Source organism: Rhinopithecus roxellana, chromosome 6, assembly GCF_007565055.1.
Source record: "Rhinopithecus roxellana isolate Shanxi Qingling chromosome 6, ASM756505v1, whole genome shotgun sequence".
In the NCBI taxonomy this organism is placed as follows: domain Eukaryota; kingdom Metazoa; phylum Chordata; class Mammalia; order Primates; family Cercopithecidae; genus Rhinopithecus; species Rhinopithecus roxellana.
The window spans coordinates 114,696,281-114,712,008 of NC_044554.1; the positions used below are offsets into that span (position 1 = coordinate 114,696,281).

Sequence of the window (15,728 nt, forward strand, 5' to 3'; positions counted from 1 at the left end):
ATTTATGTATAGCTGACACTGTTGAATCTGACATACATATAATTCACTCAGGTCAAGAGGTTGGATGGGCAGCTGGATAAAAACTGTATCATTCAGAAGAAAGGGCCAGGCCATAAATTTTTTAAAACCTTAGAATCATCAGCAGATGATATTTTAAGTCCTGAGACTAGATGAGATTTCCATCCCAGGGAGTAAGTATAGCCAGAGAAGAGAAGTCTGAGAATAGAGACCTAGAGCTCTCAAATATTTGGAATCAGCTTGACAGAAGGATTCACAAACGCTGACTGAGAAGCAGCAGTCGGCAAGGGAGGAGGCAAACCAAGAGACTAGATGGCTTGAAAGCCACATGAAGAAAGTTTATTTAGGAAAATGGAATTATCAACCGTGTCAAATGCTGCTGACAGGCCAAGAAAGATGAGGACTGAGAATTGACAGCTGGATTTAGCACCATGGAGGTCACTGGCGACCTTGACAAGAGTTGATATTTGATAGAGTAGTGGAGGTAAAACCCTGAAGTAGATTAAGAAAGAAGAATAATTGGAAACAGAAATGCAAGTACACAGAACTTTCCAGGAGTTTGATTATAAAGAGGAGCAAAGACAATGTGAAGGGAATGTGAAGTCAAGGGTTTTTTTAAAAAAAGGAAAAGCATATTACAAACGATTATATGAATAATCCAGTAGAGAGAAAAATTATTGATGCAAGAGAAAAAAGAAATAATTGCTGAAGTTACGTGCTCAAGCTGTAGGAGTGATATAAAATTTATCCATAATAAAAAGGAGGAGAACAAGGAGGAGACAGAATATTTGAGTTTAGTTGCAGGTAGTTATGTGTGGTGAAGACAGAAAGACATGGACTACTTTTTTAATGGCTTCTATTTCCTCAGTGCAACAGAAACAAGTTCATCAAATCAGATACATACAGAGAGTGAGGAGAGAAGGAGTATGTAAATCGCATGGGAGAATAAATGGAGCAAATATAATAGAAATGAGAGGCAAGGTGAGATTAAATGGCCTTTAAAGTTCCAGGCAAGTCCAAGCTAAAATCCTCAGCAGTGCTGGCAGCCTGGTGATGCTGTAAAACATGAGAGCCAGATTCCTAGATGCTGAGGCAGATGCAGGTAGAGTCCCCAAGAAATATTAGAAGCTTGATGATTCTAACAGATATCCTAGCCTCTCCTCCCCTTTCCAGCCAAGCGCTTCAAAATAACAGCCTGTACTTGCAGACTTCTACCTTTAAACCACTCACTCCCTCTTCCAGTCACTCTTCAAACTTCACACTAATCGACCAACTCAAAGTGGTCAGCAAACCTAACAGGAAAATTACACTTCATGATTTTTGCTGAGCTCTATGCAGCAACTTCTGTCAGCAGTCTTCCTCCCTCTCTGTTGTTCTCCCAGGCTCCTTCACAAGCTTCCCTTTTCCTGCCACCCTTTAAACAATCTTCTCTATAATTTCTGGGCTGAGCACCCGTCTATTCTTATTCCACAAGCTCTTCACAGGGTAACATCAACTACTCCCACGGTTTCAACATCAATCCCAAGGAAGCCCCTGACCACAGTGTGAGAAGCACTGGTTTAGGGTATTAGCAAGAGTTAGTGAAATGACTGGCCATGATACCAAAGTAAATTAGGAGAAAAATCAAACTAAGGGTAGGCTGACGGACAGGAGAAGCAAAGACCTCAATCAGCTAATGTTCATGGCAGAGAAGTAGCTGCAACAAAAGCACTTGACCAAGGGAGCTGGAAGAATAGAAGGTTTTGATCAAAGGATGTTTCTGAATTTATTAAAAATTATGTTAGGCCGGGCGCGGTGGCTCAAGCCTGTAATCCCAGCACTTTGGGAGGCCGAGACGGGCGGATCACGAGGTCAGGAGATCGAAACCATCCTGGCTAACACGGTGAAACCCCGTCTCTACTAAAAAAAAAATACAAAAAACTAGCCGGGCGCGGTGGCGGGCGCCTGTAGTCCCAGCTACTCCGGAGGCTGAGGCAGGAGAATGGCGGGAACCCGGGAGGCGGAGCTTGCAGTGAGCTGAGATCCGGCCACTGCACTCCAGCCTGGGCGACAGAGCGAGACTCCATCTCAAAAAAAAAAAAAAAAATTATGTTTAAAGGTGAAACACAATCGTTTCACAAAATCCAGGGAAGGACGGGCGCAGTGGCTCAGGTCTGTAATCCTAGCACTTTGGGAGGCCAAGGCAGTTGGATTACTTGAGGTCAGGAGTTCAACACCAGCCTGGCCAACATGGCGAAACCTGGAAACACAAAAATTAGCCAGGTATGGTGGTGCATGCCTGTAATCCCAGCTACTCAGGAGGCTGAGGCACGAGAACAGCTTGCACCTGGGAGGTGGAGGTTGCCGTGAGCCAAGATGGGGCCACTGCACTCCAGCCTGGGCGACAGAGCAAGACGCTGTCTCAAAAAAAAAAAAAAAAAAAGAAGAAGAAGAAGAAGAAAGAAAAGATCCAGGGTGTTAGTGCAGAAGTAGAAGGTAAGAAAGCATGAATATGGAGAAAAGGAAGTCAAGTAACCAAAATGCATAGGATAAGACTAATGGAAAATAATTCATTTAAGAGTAGAAGGCTAATAATTTAAAAATAGATGTAAGTATTATTATTGAAATAAAAGTTACACACTAGGGCCAGGCATGGTGGCTCACACCGGTTATCCCAGTACTTTGGAAGACCGAGGTGGGCGGATCACCTGAGGTCAAAAGTTCAAGACCAGCCTGGCCAACATGGAGAAACCTCATCTCTACAAAAAATACAAAAATTAGCCAGGATGGTAGTACGCACCTGTAATCTCAGCTACTCAGGAGGCTGAGGCAGGAGAATCGCTTGAACCCGGGAGATGCAGGTTGCAGCGAGTCAAGATCGCGCCACTGCACTCCAGCCTGGGTGACAGAGTAAGACTCCGTCTCACCAAAAAAAAAAAAGAAAAAAAAAAAGCTACACACTATGAAAATACGAATACAACTACAACAGACCAAAGCAAACATCAGAGAACTGATTAGACTGTGTTTCTAGTTTCAAAAGTAGGACGAGGAGTAGGTTCTCCTCTAAAGTTGTCTCTTCCAGAGACAGAGTCAGAGGGATGAGTGAAATAAAAGAAAGCTGTAATGATGCCTATTCTCCCTACGCCCAGGACGAAAGGAAATTCCTAACCAAAAAAAAAAAAAAGAAGAAAAACACTCCAGCTTCTCACCACTAAAAGTGAAGCACACCTGATCGGAAGAAAAAAAAAAAGGATGGGCTCTGTGCTGGCATCTTGTGGTACTGTGAAACTGTGAACAAAATGAGCTTTGCTCCTGGTCAGGGAAGGAACAGCCATGCCCTGTTTCAGAGCTCACAGCAAAATACCCACTGGGGTGCATGTCCTACTGCCCTAGCTAGCCCAGAAAGAAGGCAATTTAGCCCTGGAAGCGGGAGGCAGCATGGCTTTAGTCCTGATGCTGATCAAGAATGGCTAGGCACTTGAGAGGTGACCCGGTCATAAGTAACTGAATAGTTCCTTTAATATGCATTGTTAAAAACTAATATTCTTAAATTCGTGTGAAGTAAGACAAAGTAGGGCACTTAAGGAAGAGTGGTGTAAACCACAATGGAAAAAGAATTGTCATGAATCTTCATGTACCAAAAAGCACAGCACCAAAATATCTTCAGGAAAAAAAAAAAACAGGAACAGTGGCTCACGCGTATAATCCCAGCTACTCAAGAGGCTGAAGCAGGAAGATCACTTGAGACCAAAAGTGATCACTTAACGACCCCCGGGGCAACCCAGAGAGACCCCGTCTCTGCAAAAATAATTTACAATTTTTAAAAAATGAGCCGGCATGAACCTGTAGTTCCAGCTACTCAGGAGGCTTAGGCAGGAGGATATCCCTCAAGCTCAGGAGTTCAAGGCTGCAGTGCACAGTTATTGCTCATGCCACTGCACTCCAGCCTGGATGACAGAGAGAGACCCCGTCTTTTAAAACAACAACAACAACAACAACAACAACAAAACAAAGATGCCAAATATGCAAAGATTTAAAAACCTCTATTTTAGTTAGGAGACTTAAATTTACCATGAAAGAAAAAGTAAACTAAAACCAAATAAATGACAATAAATGTTAATTTTTTTAAGTAACAAGATGTTAGAAGGGAACTTCTTCAACTTAATAAATATCTACAAAAAAGCCTACAGCTAACATACTTATTGGTAAGACACTTGAAGCTTTCCCACTAAGATCAGGAACAAAGCAATGATTTTCCTTCTCACCACTTTTTTTCAACACTGTACTGGGAGTCCTAGATAATGAAAAAAATACAAGAAAAAGAAAAAAAAGTATACAGATTTTGAAGGAAGGACATGATCGTCTGTGTAGCAAATCTGAATGAATTAACAAAAAAACTCCTAGAATTAATAAGCAACTATAGCAAAGTTGCAGGACACAAGGTTAATATATATACTAAAGTCAAACTAAAGTCAATCACTTTCCTATACACTAGCAATGAACAAGTGAAATTTGAAATTAAAAATACAACACCAGGCCAGGGTAGTGGTTCACACCTATAATCCTAGCACTTTGCGAGGTCAAGGCAGGAGGACTGCTTGAGGCCAGGAATTTGAGACTAGCCTGGGCAACATAGTGAGACTCCATCTCTACAAAAAATAAATTTTTTAACAAATTAGGCAGGCCTGGCACGTGCCTGTAATCCCAGCACTTTGGAAGGCTGAGGCAGGTGGATCGCAAGGTCAGGAGATTGAGACCATCCTGGCCAACATGGTGAAACCCCGTCTCTACTAAAAAGACAAAAATTAACTGGGCGTGGTGGCACATGCCTGTAATCCAAGCTACTACAGAGGCTGAGGCAGGAGAATCACTTAAAGGAGGGAGTCGGAGGTTGCAGTGAGCCAAGATCACATCACTGCACTCCCGCCTGGTGACAGAGCCAGACTCCGTCTCAAACAATAAGAAAAGTAGTCAGGCATGGTGGCATACACCTGTGGTCCCAGCTCCTCAGGATCACTTGAGCCCAGGTCAAAGCTGCAGTGAGCCATAATCATGCCACTACACTCCAGCCTGGGCAACACAGTGAGACCCTGTCTCATTAATTAAATAAATTAATGTAAATAAATACATAAATGTAAAACACCATTTACATTAGCATTCCACCAAAGCAAAATACTTAACTATAGATCTATCAAAATATGTACAGAATCTGTATGAGAAACCTACAAAACTCTGAAAGAAATCAAATGACTTAATTAGTGGAGAGATATTGCATGTTCATGTATAGAAAGACTCAATATTGTCAAGATGTCAGTTCTTCCCAACTTGATCTATACATTCAGTGTGATTACAATTACAATCCCAGCAAGTTATTCTGTAGATATCAACAAACTGATTCTAAATTTTACATGGTGAAGCAAAAGACCCAGAACAGTCAACACATACTGAAGGAAAAAAACAAAGTCATCTATTACATAGTAGGTGGCTATAGCTAATAACAATGTACTGATATTTCACGACAGCTAGAAAAGAATGTCTTAAAAGTTATCACCACAAAGAAATAATAAAAGTCTGAGGTAACAGACATGCTAACTACTCCCTTTTGATCATTATACAATGTACACATACATGCACTGAAACATCACACTATACCCCATAAACATACAATTATGCATATAAACAAAATTAATTTTAAAAAGAAAGAGGACTGACCCTACCCAGTTTCAAAACATTATAAGGCTATAATAATCAAAACAGCATGATATTGATGGAAAAACATAGACAAATATAGATCAACAGAACAGACAGCCCAGAAATACACCCACATAAATACGGTCAACTGATATTTGACAAAAGGAGCAAAGGCTATATAATGAAGAAAGGACCACCTTTTCAACAAACAGTGCTGAAACACTGGACATCCACATGCATAAAAATGAATCTAGACATAGACCTTATACACTTCACAACAATTAACTCAAAATGGATGATGATTACAAACCTAAATGCAAAACACAAAACTGTAAGACTCCTAGAAGATAACAAAGGAGAAAATCTAGATGGCCTTGGGTTTGGGGATTGCTTTTTAGATACAGCACCAAAGGCATGATCCATGAAAGAAAGAATTGATAAGCTGGACTTTATTAAAACTTAAAACTTGTGCTCTGCAACAGATACTGTCAAGGGAATGAAAAGAGAATCACAGGCTGGGAGAAAATATTTGCAAAAGACTCCTCTGATAAAGGACTACTATGCAAAATATATAAAGAACTCTGAAAGTTCAACTACAAGAAAACAGTCCTGTTGAAAAATGGCCAAAGACCTTATGAATGAAGATACACAGATGGCAAATCAGCATACAAAAAGATACTCCACATCAACACAAAGTACAACAACGAGACACCTGTGATGACACACCTATTAGAATGACTAAAATCCAGAATGCTAACACCACCAAATGCTGGTGAGGATGTGGAGCAACAAGAACTCTCATTCATTGCTGGTGGGAACGCAAAATGGCACAGCCACTTTGGAAGATAACTTGGCAGTTTCTTACAAAACTAAAAATACCGTATGATTCAGCAATCCCATTAGATTTGGTATTTACCCAAAAAAGTTGAAAACTGACCACACAAGAACTTGCATAGGAATGTTTATAGCAGCTCTTTTCACAACTGCCAAAATTTGGAAGGAATCAAGATATCCTTCAATAGGTGAATAACTAAAATGTAGAAGATCATTCAACACTTAAAAAAAATGCAGAAGACTGAAACGAGACCCCTTCCTTACACTATCTACAAAAGCAATTCAAGATGGAGTAAAGACTTACATGTAAAACCTAAAACTATAGAAATCTGGAAGAAAACCTAGGAAATACCATTCTGGACACAGGCCCTGACAAAGACGTCATGACAAATACACTAAAACCAACTGCAACAAAAACAAAAATTGACAAATGGGAACCTGATTAAACTAAACAGCTTCTGTACAACTAAAGAAACTATCAACAGTAAATGACAACCTACAGAATAAGAGAAAATATTTGCAAACTATGCATCTGACAAAGGTCTAATAAAAGCAATCCCACTAAAAAGTGGGCACAGGACAGGAGCAGACTTTTCAAAAGAAGACATACATGCAGCCAACAAACATATGAAAAAATGCTCAGCATTATTAATCATTAAAGAAATGCAAATCAAAATCACAATGAGATATCATCTCACACCAGAGTGGCTATTATTAGAAAGTCAAAAAATAACAGATGCTAGTGAGGCTGCAGAGAAAAGGGAATGCTTATAAACTGGCTAGTGGAAATGTCAATTAGTTCAGTCACTGTGGAAAGCAGTGTGGCAATTTCTCAAACCATTTAAAAGAGAAATACTGGCTGGGCACGGTGACTCATGCCTGTAATCCCAGCATTTTGGGAAGCCAAGGTGGGTGGATCACTTGAGGTAAGGAGTTCTAGAACAACCTGGGATCATGGTGAAACCTCATCTCTACTAAAAATACAAAAACTAGCTGGCCGTGGTGGCAGGAGCCTGTGGTCCCAGCTACTACGGTAGCTGAAGTACAAGAATCACTTGAACCTGGGAGGTGGTGGTTGCAGTGAGCCAAGATCATACCATGGGACTGCAGCCTGGGTCACAAAGCAAGACTCCGTCTCAAAAAAAAAAAAAGAAAAGAAAAAGCAAAGAAAAGCAAAGCAAACAAAATGAAAACAGAACTACCATTTGACCCAGCAATCCAATTACTGGCTACAGACCCAAAGGAATACAAATCATTCTACCATAAAAGACACATGCATTATACTCTTCAGAGCACTATTCACAATAGCAAAGACATGGAATCAACCTAAATGACCATCAACAGTAGAATGGATAAAGAAAATGTGGTACGTATATACCATGGAATACTATGCAGCCATAAAAAAGAATGCGATCATGTCCTTTGCGGCGACATGGATGGAGTTGGAGCTGGAGACCATTATCCTAAGTGAACTAACGCAGGAACAGGAAACCAAATACCACATGTTCTCATTTATAAGAGGCGGCTAAATACTGAGAACACATGGACATAGGGAACAAGAGACACCAGGTCTACTTGAGGATGGGAGGGAGAGGATGGAAGAACTACCAATCGGGTACTATGCTTATTATCTGGGTGACAAAATAATCTGTACACCAAACCCCTGTGAAACATAATAACAAACCTGTACATGTGCCCCCGAACCTAAATAAAAGTTAAAAATTAAAAGAGCTGTCAAAGCAATGAAAAGTCATGGAGGAAACTTAAATGCACGCTGCTAAGTGAAAGAAGTCAATTTGAGATGGCAACATTTGTATGATTCCAACTATATTCTGGAAAAGGCAAAACAAAACTGTGGAGACACTGAAAGGATCAGTTGTTGCCAAGGGCTGAGGGGAGGAAGGAATGAACCAGCAGAGCTTAGAGGACTTTTAAAGATAGTGAAACTATTCTGTACGATACTGTAAGGTTAGATATATGTCCTTATAAAATTTTCCAAACCCATGGAACATACACCACCAAGAGTGAACACTAATGTAAACTATGGAATCTAAGTCACAATGATGTTCAACACAGGGTCGTCAAGTATAGCAAATTTTCCACTCTGGTGGGAGACGCTGATAATGGCCAAGGCTATGCATGTCTGGAGCCAGCGGATATATGGAAAAATTTCATTACCTTTCACCTAATTTTGCTGTGAACCTAAAATTGCTCTAAAAAATAAAGTCTACTTTTAAAAAGTAGTAAGGTTGCATTAGTGCTATGGTTTGTGTGTTTCCCAAAGTTCATGTATTTGAAACTTAATTCCCAATGCAACAGTGTTGAGGTGGGGCCTCAAGAAGTGATTAGGTCATGAGGATTCTATCCTCATAAACTGACTAATGTTATTACAGGAGTGGGTTAGTTACGGTGAGAGCAGGTTTGTTATAAAAGCAAGTCTGGCCCCCTCTTGCTCTCACTCTCACCGTCTCTTGCCCTTTTGCCTTCACCATCGGATGACACAACACAAAGGCCCTTGCCAGATGCCAGCCGCTTGATCTTGGGCTTCCCAGCCTCCAGAATCATACACCAAATAAATTTCTGTTCATTATGTATTATCCAGCCTGTGGTATTCTGTTATAGTAGCATAAAACAGACTAAGACAGCTAGTAACAAGTGTGTTTATTAAATTCAATGTCCGATGCTCCTCCCACCCTGCTTAGACTCTCATAATCACCAATCTACTTTCTGTTTCTATGGATTTGCCTCTTCTGGGTATTTCACATAAATAAAATCATATAGTATGTGCCTTATTGTGTCTGACTTCTTTCACTTAGCTCAAGCTTCATCCATGTTGTAGCATGTAACAATACTTCATTCCTCCAGACATTTTATGAGAAAAACCTCTATTTGATTAAAAACACATCGGTTATATTTTTGCTTGCAGCTGAAAGCATTCCTTTCAAATACATTTGTGTACCCACACAAGGATGTATATATAAAGATGTTCATTTTTCCATTGTTTGTAACTGCAACAAATCACCCTTTAAAATGGTTTGGATGTGTGTCCCCTCAAAATTTCATGTTGAAACGTGATCCCCACTGTTAGAGGTGAGTCCTGGTGGAAGTGTTTGGGTCATGGGGGCAGATCTGTCATGAATGGCTTGGTGCCCTCCCGTTGGTGATGAGTAAGTTCTCTATCAGTTCACACAGGATCTGGTTAAGGACTTTGGGCACCTCATTTCTCTCTCTTGCTCCCTTCCCTCTTGCTCCCTCTCGCCATGACACCCCCCTTTCACCTTCTGTCATGATTGGAAGCTTTCTGAGGTCCTCACCAGAAGCAGATGCTGACAATATGCTTCTCAAAGAGCCTGCAGAACTATGTGCCAAAATAACTATCTCTTCCTTATAAATTGCTCAGTCTCAGGCATTCCTTTACAGCAATGCAAAATGGACTAACACACCCTTCAAAAGAGAGAAGTAAACAAAATTACCAATGCCCTATCTCCAGAACAATTAATTTGAGTACAATACACATGCTGATACCTACTCTTCTCATAGCTGCTAAAGTGTCATAATAAATTGCCCTGTGTCTTTCAACTTGTGCTTCAATAAAGGCAAAGCAGCTTCCTCACAGAAAACACTAAGACCCTTAGCAAAAGGTAAATATTCAATTTTTCAAGATTATCACAGCAAATTTCAAGTTCATTAATGTCATCAATAATATTACACTTTAATACAACATGCTGTGAAATGTTTTAGACCCAGAAACAAGAATGAACAACTATACACCAGATTACTCTTCCTACTGGTTTCCTGAGGAGATGGCAAAGTTGGGGGGCTGGGGAGTGAGGAGAGAAGAGGGTAGAAAGAAGTCATGATTGTAAGCCAAAAACAGAGACAAAAAACTAAAGATACCTGCACATAAAAACAGCAAACATATAATGTGACTAATGTAAAATTATTTAAGTTGTGCAGCTATAAATAGAGATCTGAAACAATGTGCTTATCTCAGAATGGTGGAATTTCAGATTATTTTTACCCTTTTACCTTCTTCCTTAAACGTATGAATAAATTAAAGTTTTAACAATAAGGACTTTTATTTACACACGAAAAAAGCACTATTTTCAAAACGAATACAATAAAACTTATTCTAATAACCTTTCAGGAAAGCAATATGACAGCATATTTAAGCACTGTGATTCAATACTGTTACTCCTGGGAATTTATATTACAATAAAGAACCATCCCTCCACTTTCAGATAATAAGGTTACCATTACTACTACTCACAACAAGAATAACAATAATAGCTGCCACCTGAGAATTTAAGAACACATCTCTAGGAACAAAGTAATATAACAAGTAATAAAGATTTCGGTCCATGTCTCAAAAGGGCAACCAAGAGAATAACAAATAATAATAATATAACAATAAACACCAGAGAAAATGGGAGAGACGAAGTCGTGTGAATACTCACTACCACAGTGTAAATCCTATCGGAAAGCTAGTAGTTAAGTCCTCAGTGTCTGTATTGGGAAGTCAATATACACGTTCAATGTTGGTAAGCCAAAAAATATTACCAAGCATTACAGAAACGACTTAGAAAAACTAAAAGAAAAACAAGAGATTGCTTATGGAAAATACTTGGATAGGAGCCTTATTCTTCTTAAGGCTCCTACACCATCCGATGGATAGTATAGTATATTTCTATACAATCTGATGCATGCATTAGATTTAGAAAAGTACAGGTTTCTATATCCCTGACACAGTAACCTTTTTTTTTTTTTGAGACGGAGTCTCACTCTGTTGCCCAGGATGGAGTGCAGTGGTGAGATCTCTGCTCACTGCCAGCTCCGCCTCCCGGGTTCACACCATTCTCCCACCTCAGCCTCCTGAGTAGCTGGGACTACAGGTGCATGCCGCCACGCCCAGTTAATTTTTTGTATTTTTACTAGAAACAGGGTTTCACCGTGTTAGCCAGGATGGTCTCGATCTCCTGACCTCATGATCCGCCCGCCTCAGCCTCCCAAAGTGCTGGGATTACAGGCGTGAGCCCAGCCCCTGACACAATAATTTTCAAGTTATCCTTTAGAGATTTATCTATGATTCCTTCACTTGGAATTTTACATTATTTGGAAAAGTAACACCAAATAAAATCTTTACATTTTTGCCTTTTGCTAAACATGGTTGAGACCTATGGTTCTCAACTGACAATGTCCCCCCAGGAGACATGCTGCAATGTCTGGGGACAGTTTAGTTGTCACAACTAGGTGAATCGTGCTACTAGCATCTGGGGTCAGAGAACAGAGATGCTGTTAAAATCCCATGATGCACAGAATAGCCCCCAACAATAAAGAACAACGTGTCTAGAATGTCAACAGTGCCAAGGTTGAGAGATTCTGTTTTAGATTAACTGCCAAAAAAGTACAGAAGATAAGCACAGAAGTAATTACTTATACAACATAACTTGAACAGTCTATTACAAATAATGCTTATTTTTTATTGTAAGTTGCCACAGTAGAAAATGTTAATACTAATTTCATTAATACATTGTAATAAGCACATTCCTTTCTCTTTTAAAAAAAAATGGCGCACATAAAGAGATATTACCCAGATTAAGGGACAGATCATTCCAAACTACTTAATGTTAAAAGAAGAAAAAAGCACTATCCGTTACGATCTCACACTCTGTGCTTTAAAAAGAAAAACATATACACTAGTTTTTGTCATGCCATCCAAAACTGTATTTAAAATTAAAAATAAAATAGAACCACTTCCTAAAAGTCCTAGAATAACTCCTCTGGATTAAATCTATGCAGAAACTGGATATCAAATGAAGATTCTCAAGCAGCTGCCAAATGATGAACCCAAAGGAAGTCACCACATAGAATAAAGCTTTTGTTAGTTTTTGTTTTTTGAGACAAAGTCTCATCCTGTCACCGAGACTGGAGTCCAGTGGCACGATCTCAGCTCATTGCAACCTCCACTTCCTGGATTCAAGGAATTCTCCCGCCTCAGCCTCCCAAGTAGCTGGGATTACAGGCACCTGCCACCATATCCGGCTAATTTTTGTATTTTCAGTAGAGACGGGGCTTCACCATGTTGGCCAGGCTGTTCCCGAACTCCCAATCTCAAGTGATCCACCCATTTCAGCCTCCTAAAGTGCTGGGATTACAGGCATGTGCCGCCGTGCCTGGCCCACACAGAATAAAATTTAAAACAAACAAACAACCTATATACATCACATACCATACACTAAAAGCAATCCTTAAGTAAATCAAAGACATAAAGGCAAAAGACAAACCCATAAAAGATAACACAGTGGTTTCTGGCTTCCAGTCCAACATGAAAGGAGCTTGGAAGCCATCTCTTCCATCTGCATAACAAGAAAAAAACTGAACAAACCGAAAGTTAACAACTCTTCTTAAGTCCATGAAAGAAGTTAAATTACAGGGCAAACAACTGCTCTAAAAAGTGGAGAGACAAAAGCCCTTGTACAGAAGCCTGCTGCTAGAGCCAGTACTGGTGAAACACTTCAACTGTAATTGATGAATTACTAGCGGATCAGTGTGGACTAACTAGAGAGATAAAAACTCCAGAAGTCTAGTCTCAGGGGGGACTCCTACACTTTTTTAAAGGTTTTCCTTCAGGAGTCCTACCAGGTTCTCCGAGTCAAGATTAGGGAAACTGTTAATAAAAAAAAAAAAATTTAAAAATTTAAAAAAAAAATCCCTTCAAGCTTCCAGCAGGAAAAGGAAAAAAGTAACCATCCTGAAATATGCCCAGAGCATGCTGTTCACCTCAAGAAAGGCCTGCCTGCAAGAGAAACTATTTTTACCCAGAGCCTAACCTATTCGAATTGTATCAGAGTCTAACCAACCTGGAAGAAGAGAGATACCCAGCTTCAGCCCCCTCTAGTCTTCTTCACCTAAGGAAGGAGGTCAAAAGCCGACAGCACCTGTGAAGGTCACAGACCGGAGCATAGGCTCAATGAAAGACTCTGACCTATCCCAAGACTACAGAACGTTCCCCTCCCTGCACCTCTTAACATCATACCAATCAGGCTCAAGAATAATAACAGGAGATTACAGCTAAAAGAACGGCAAGGCTCAAATTCTAGTTCAGAAGTAGTCTCTAGGGGAAACCAAAGACAACAGAAGAGATAAAAACAAGAACACTAGGGGAAATCATACCCTCGGAAACCTGTAGCTACTTCAAACAGGAAGCAGCCTAACTCACACACACATAAACACCAAACCTAACACGAAAGGCCAAATTACCTCAATCCCTTTTACCTACATCGTATCCGGCTTCCCACAAAAGATTACAAAGCATGCTCAAAAGCAAAAATCACAATCTAAAGAGACAAAGCATCAGAACCAGACTCACATATGACAGAGATCTGGGGATTATGAGAGTCTGAATTTAAACTAATTATTAATATGCAAAGGTGGAAAAGTAGACAAAATTCAAAAATATATGTGTAATGTCAGCAAAGACATGGAAATGTTAAGAAGAAATTTTGTTTTAAGGGGAGAAATCAAACATACTGTAATAGAAATGAAGAATGCTTTGATGAGCTCATCAATAGACTAGACACCTATGAAGGTCACAGACCAGGGGCATAGGCTCAATAAAAGACTAAGACCTAATCACAAGACTGCAGAATGTTCCCCTCTCCCCACCTCTTAACACCATACCAATTAGTCAACTAGAAGATACGTCAATAGAAACTTCCCAAGCTGAAAAGCAAACAGAAAAAATAACAATTCTGAAAAGAAACAGAACAGCCAAGAAGTACAGAACAATTACAAAAGGCATAACATACATAACAGGAATACCAGAAAAAAAGACAGAAAGCAACAGATAAAATATTTCAAGTGATAATGGCTGATAATTTGCCAAAATTAATACAAACACCTAACAACAGATCCAGAAAGCTCACAGACCAACAAACAACATAAATATAAAAAAAAAAAAAAAAAAAAAAAACCTGTATCTAGGCATATCATATGCTGCAAGCTGCAGAAAATCAAAGATAAAGAGAATATCTTGAAAGAAGCTACAGGAATAAAAATGCCTTACAAATAGAGGATCAAAGATTAGAATTGCATCAGACTTCTCTTCAGAAACCATGCAAGCAAAAAGAAAGGAGTAAAATATTTCAAATGTTAAAAGGAAAAAATTAAAAATGAAAATACCAACCCAAAGTTCTGTATCCACCAAAATTATCCTCTGAAAATAAAGGAGAGCACTTTGGGAGGCCGAGGTGGGAGGGTCATGAGGTCAGATAGAGACCATCCGGCTAACAAGGTGAAACCCTGTCTCTCCTAAAAATACAAATAATTAGCCGTGTGCGGTGGCAGGCGCCTGTAGTTCCAGCAACTCGGGAGGCTGAGGCAGGAGAATGGTGTGAACCCAGGAGGCAGAGTTTGCAGTGAGCCAAGATCACGCCACTGTACTCCAGCCTGGGCGACAGAGCAAGACTCCATCTCAATAAATAAATAGACAGATAGATAAATAGTTTGTTGGGCAAATGAAAACTGAAGGAATTTGTTGCCAATAGACTTAACTTAGCAAGAATTTTTTCTTTTTTTGTTTTTACTGGAGGCGCAAGTGGCTTAGCAAGAAATTTTAAAAGATCTTCATAAAGCAACATGACCACAGGATAGAAATTCAAATCTATGTAAAGAAAGATCATTAGGCCAGTGTAGGGTGCGGTGGCTGAGCTCACGGCTATAATCCCAGCACTGTGGGAGGCCAAGGTGGGTGGGGCCCAGCAGATTGAAACTACCCTGGCCAACATCGAGAAACCCCATCTCTACTAAAAATACAAAAATTGGTTGGGCATGGTGGCACGTGCCTGTAATCCCAGCTACTTGAGGGACTGGTTGGGCTTGAGGCACGAGAATCGCCTGAACCTGAGAGGCAGAGGTTGCGCCACTGCACTCCAGCCAGGGCGACAGAGTGAGACTCCATCTCAAACAAACAAAAAAAAAGAAAAAAAGATCATCAGAGAAGGAGTAAGTGAATATAAAATAAAGTCTTTTATTTTCTTTTTCTTAATCTAACAGACAACAATTTATTGAAAGTAATAATAGCAATAATGTATTTGGTGATTACAGCTTCTAGATAAGTGAAATGAATGACAGCAAGAGGGTAACTAGGAATATTCTCTCCTAATGTACCTGCACTACTCATGAAGCAATATAGTGTTCTGTGAAAG

General features: G+C 39.8%; 1 protein-coding gene across 9 annotated transcripts in view; it reads right to left on the reverse strand.

Annotated features, from left to right (window-relative positions):
• Positions 1 to 15,728, reverse strand: part of LMBR1 (limb development membrane protein 1) — a 218,309-nt gene that overhangs the window by 172,666 nt on the left and 29,915 nt on the right. Inside the window, exon 1 of one of the 9 annotated variants that reach the window (XM_030931970.1) lies at positions 13,383 to 13,504. The exons of the other annotated variants lie outside the window; for them this stretch is intronic. The gene's annotated coding sequence lies outside the window, so the exon portion shown is untranslated. Of the gene's footprint in view, positions 1 to 13,382; positions 13,505 to 15,728 lie in introns of those variants that run through there. 9 annotated transcript variants of the gene reach the window in all.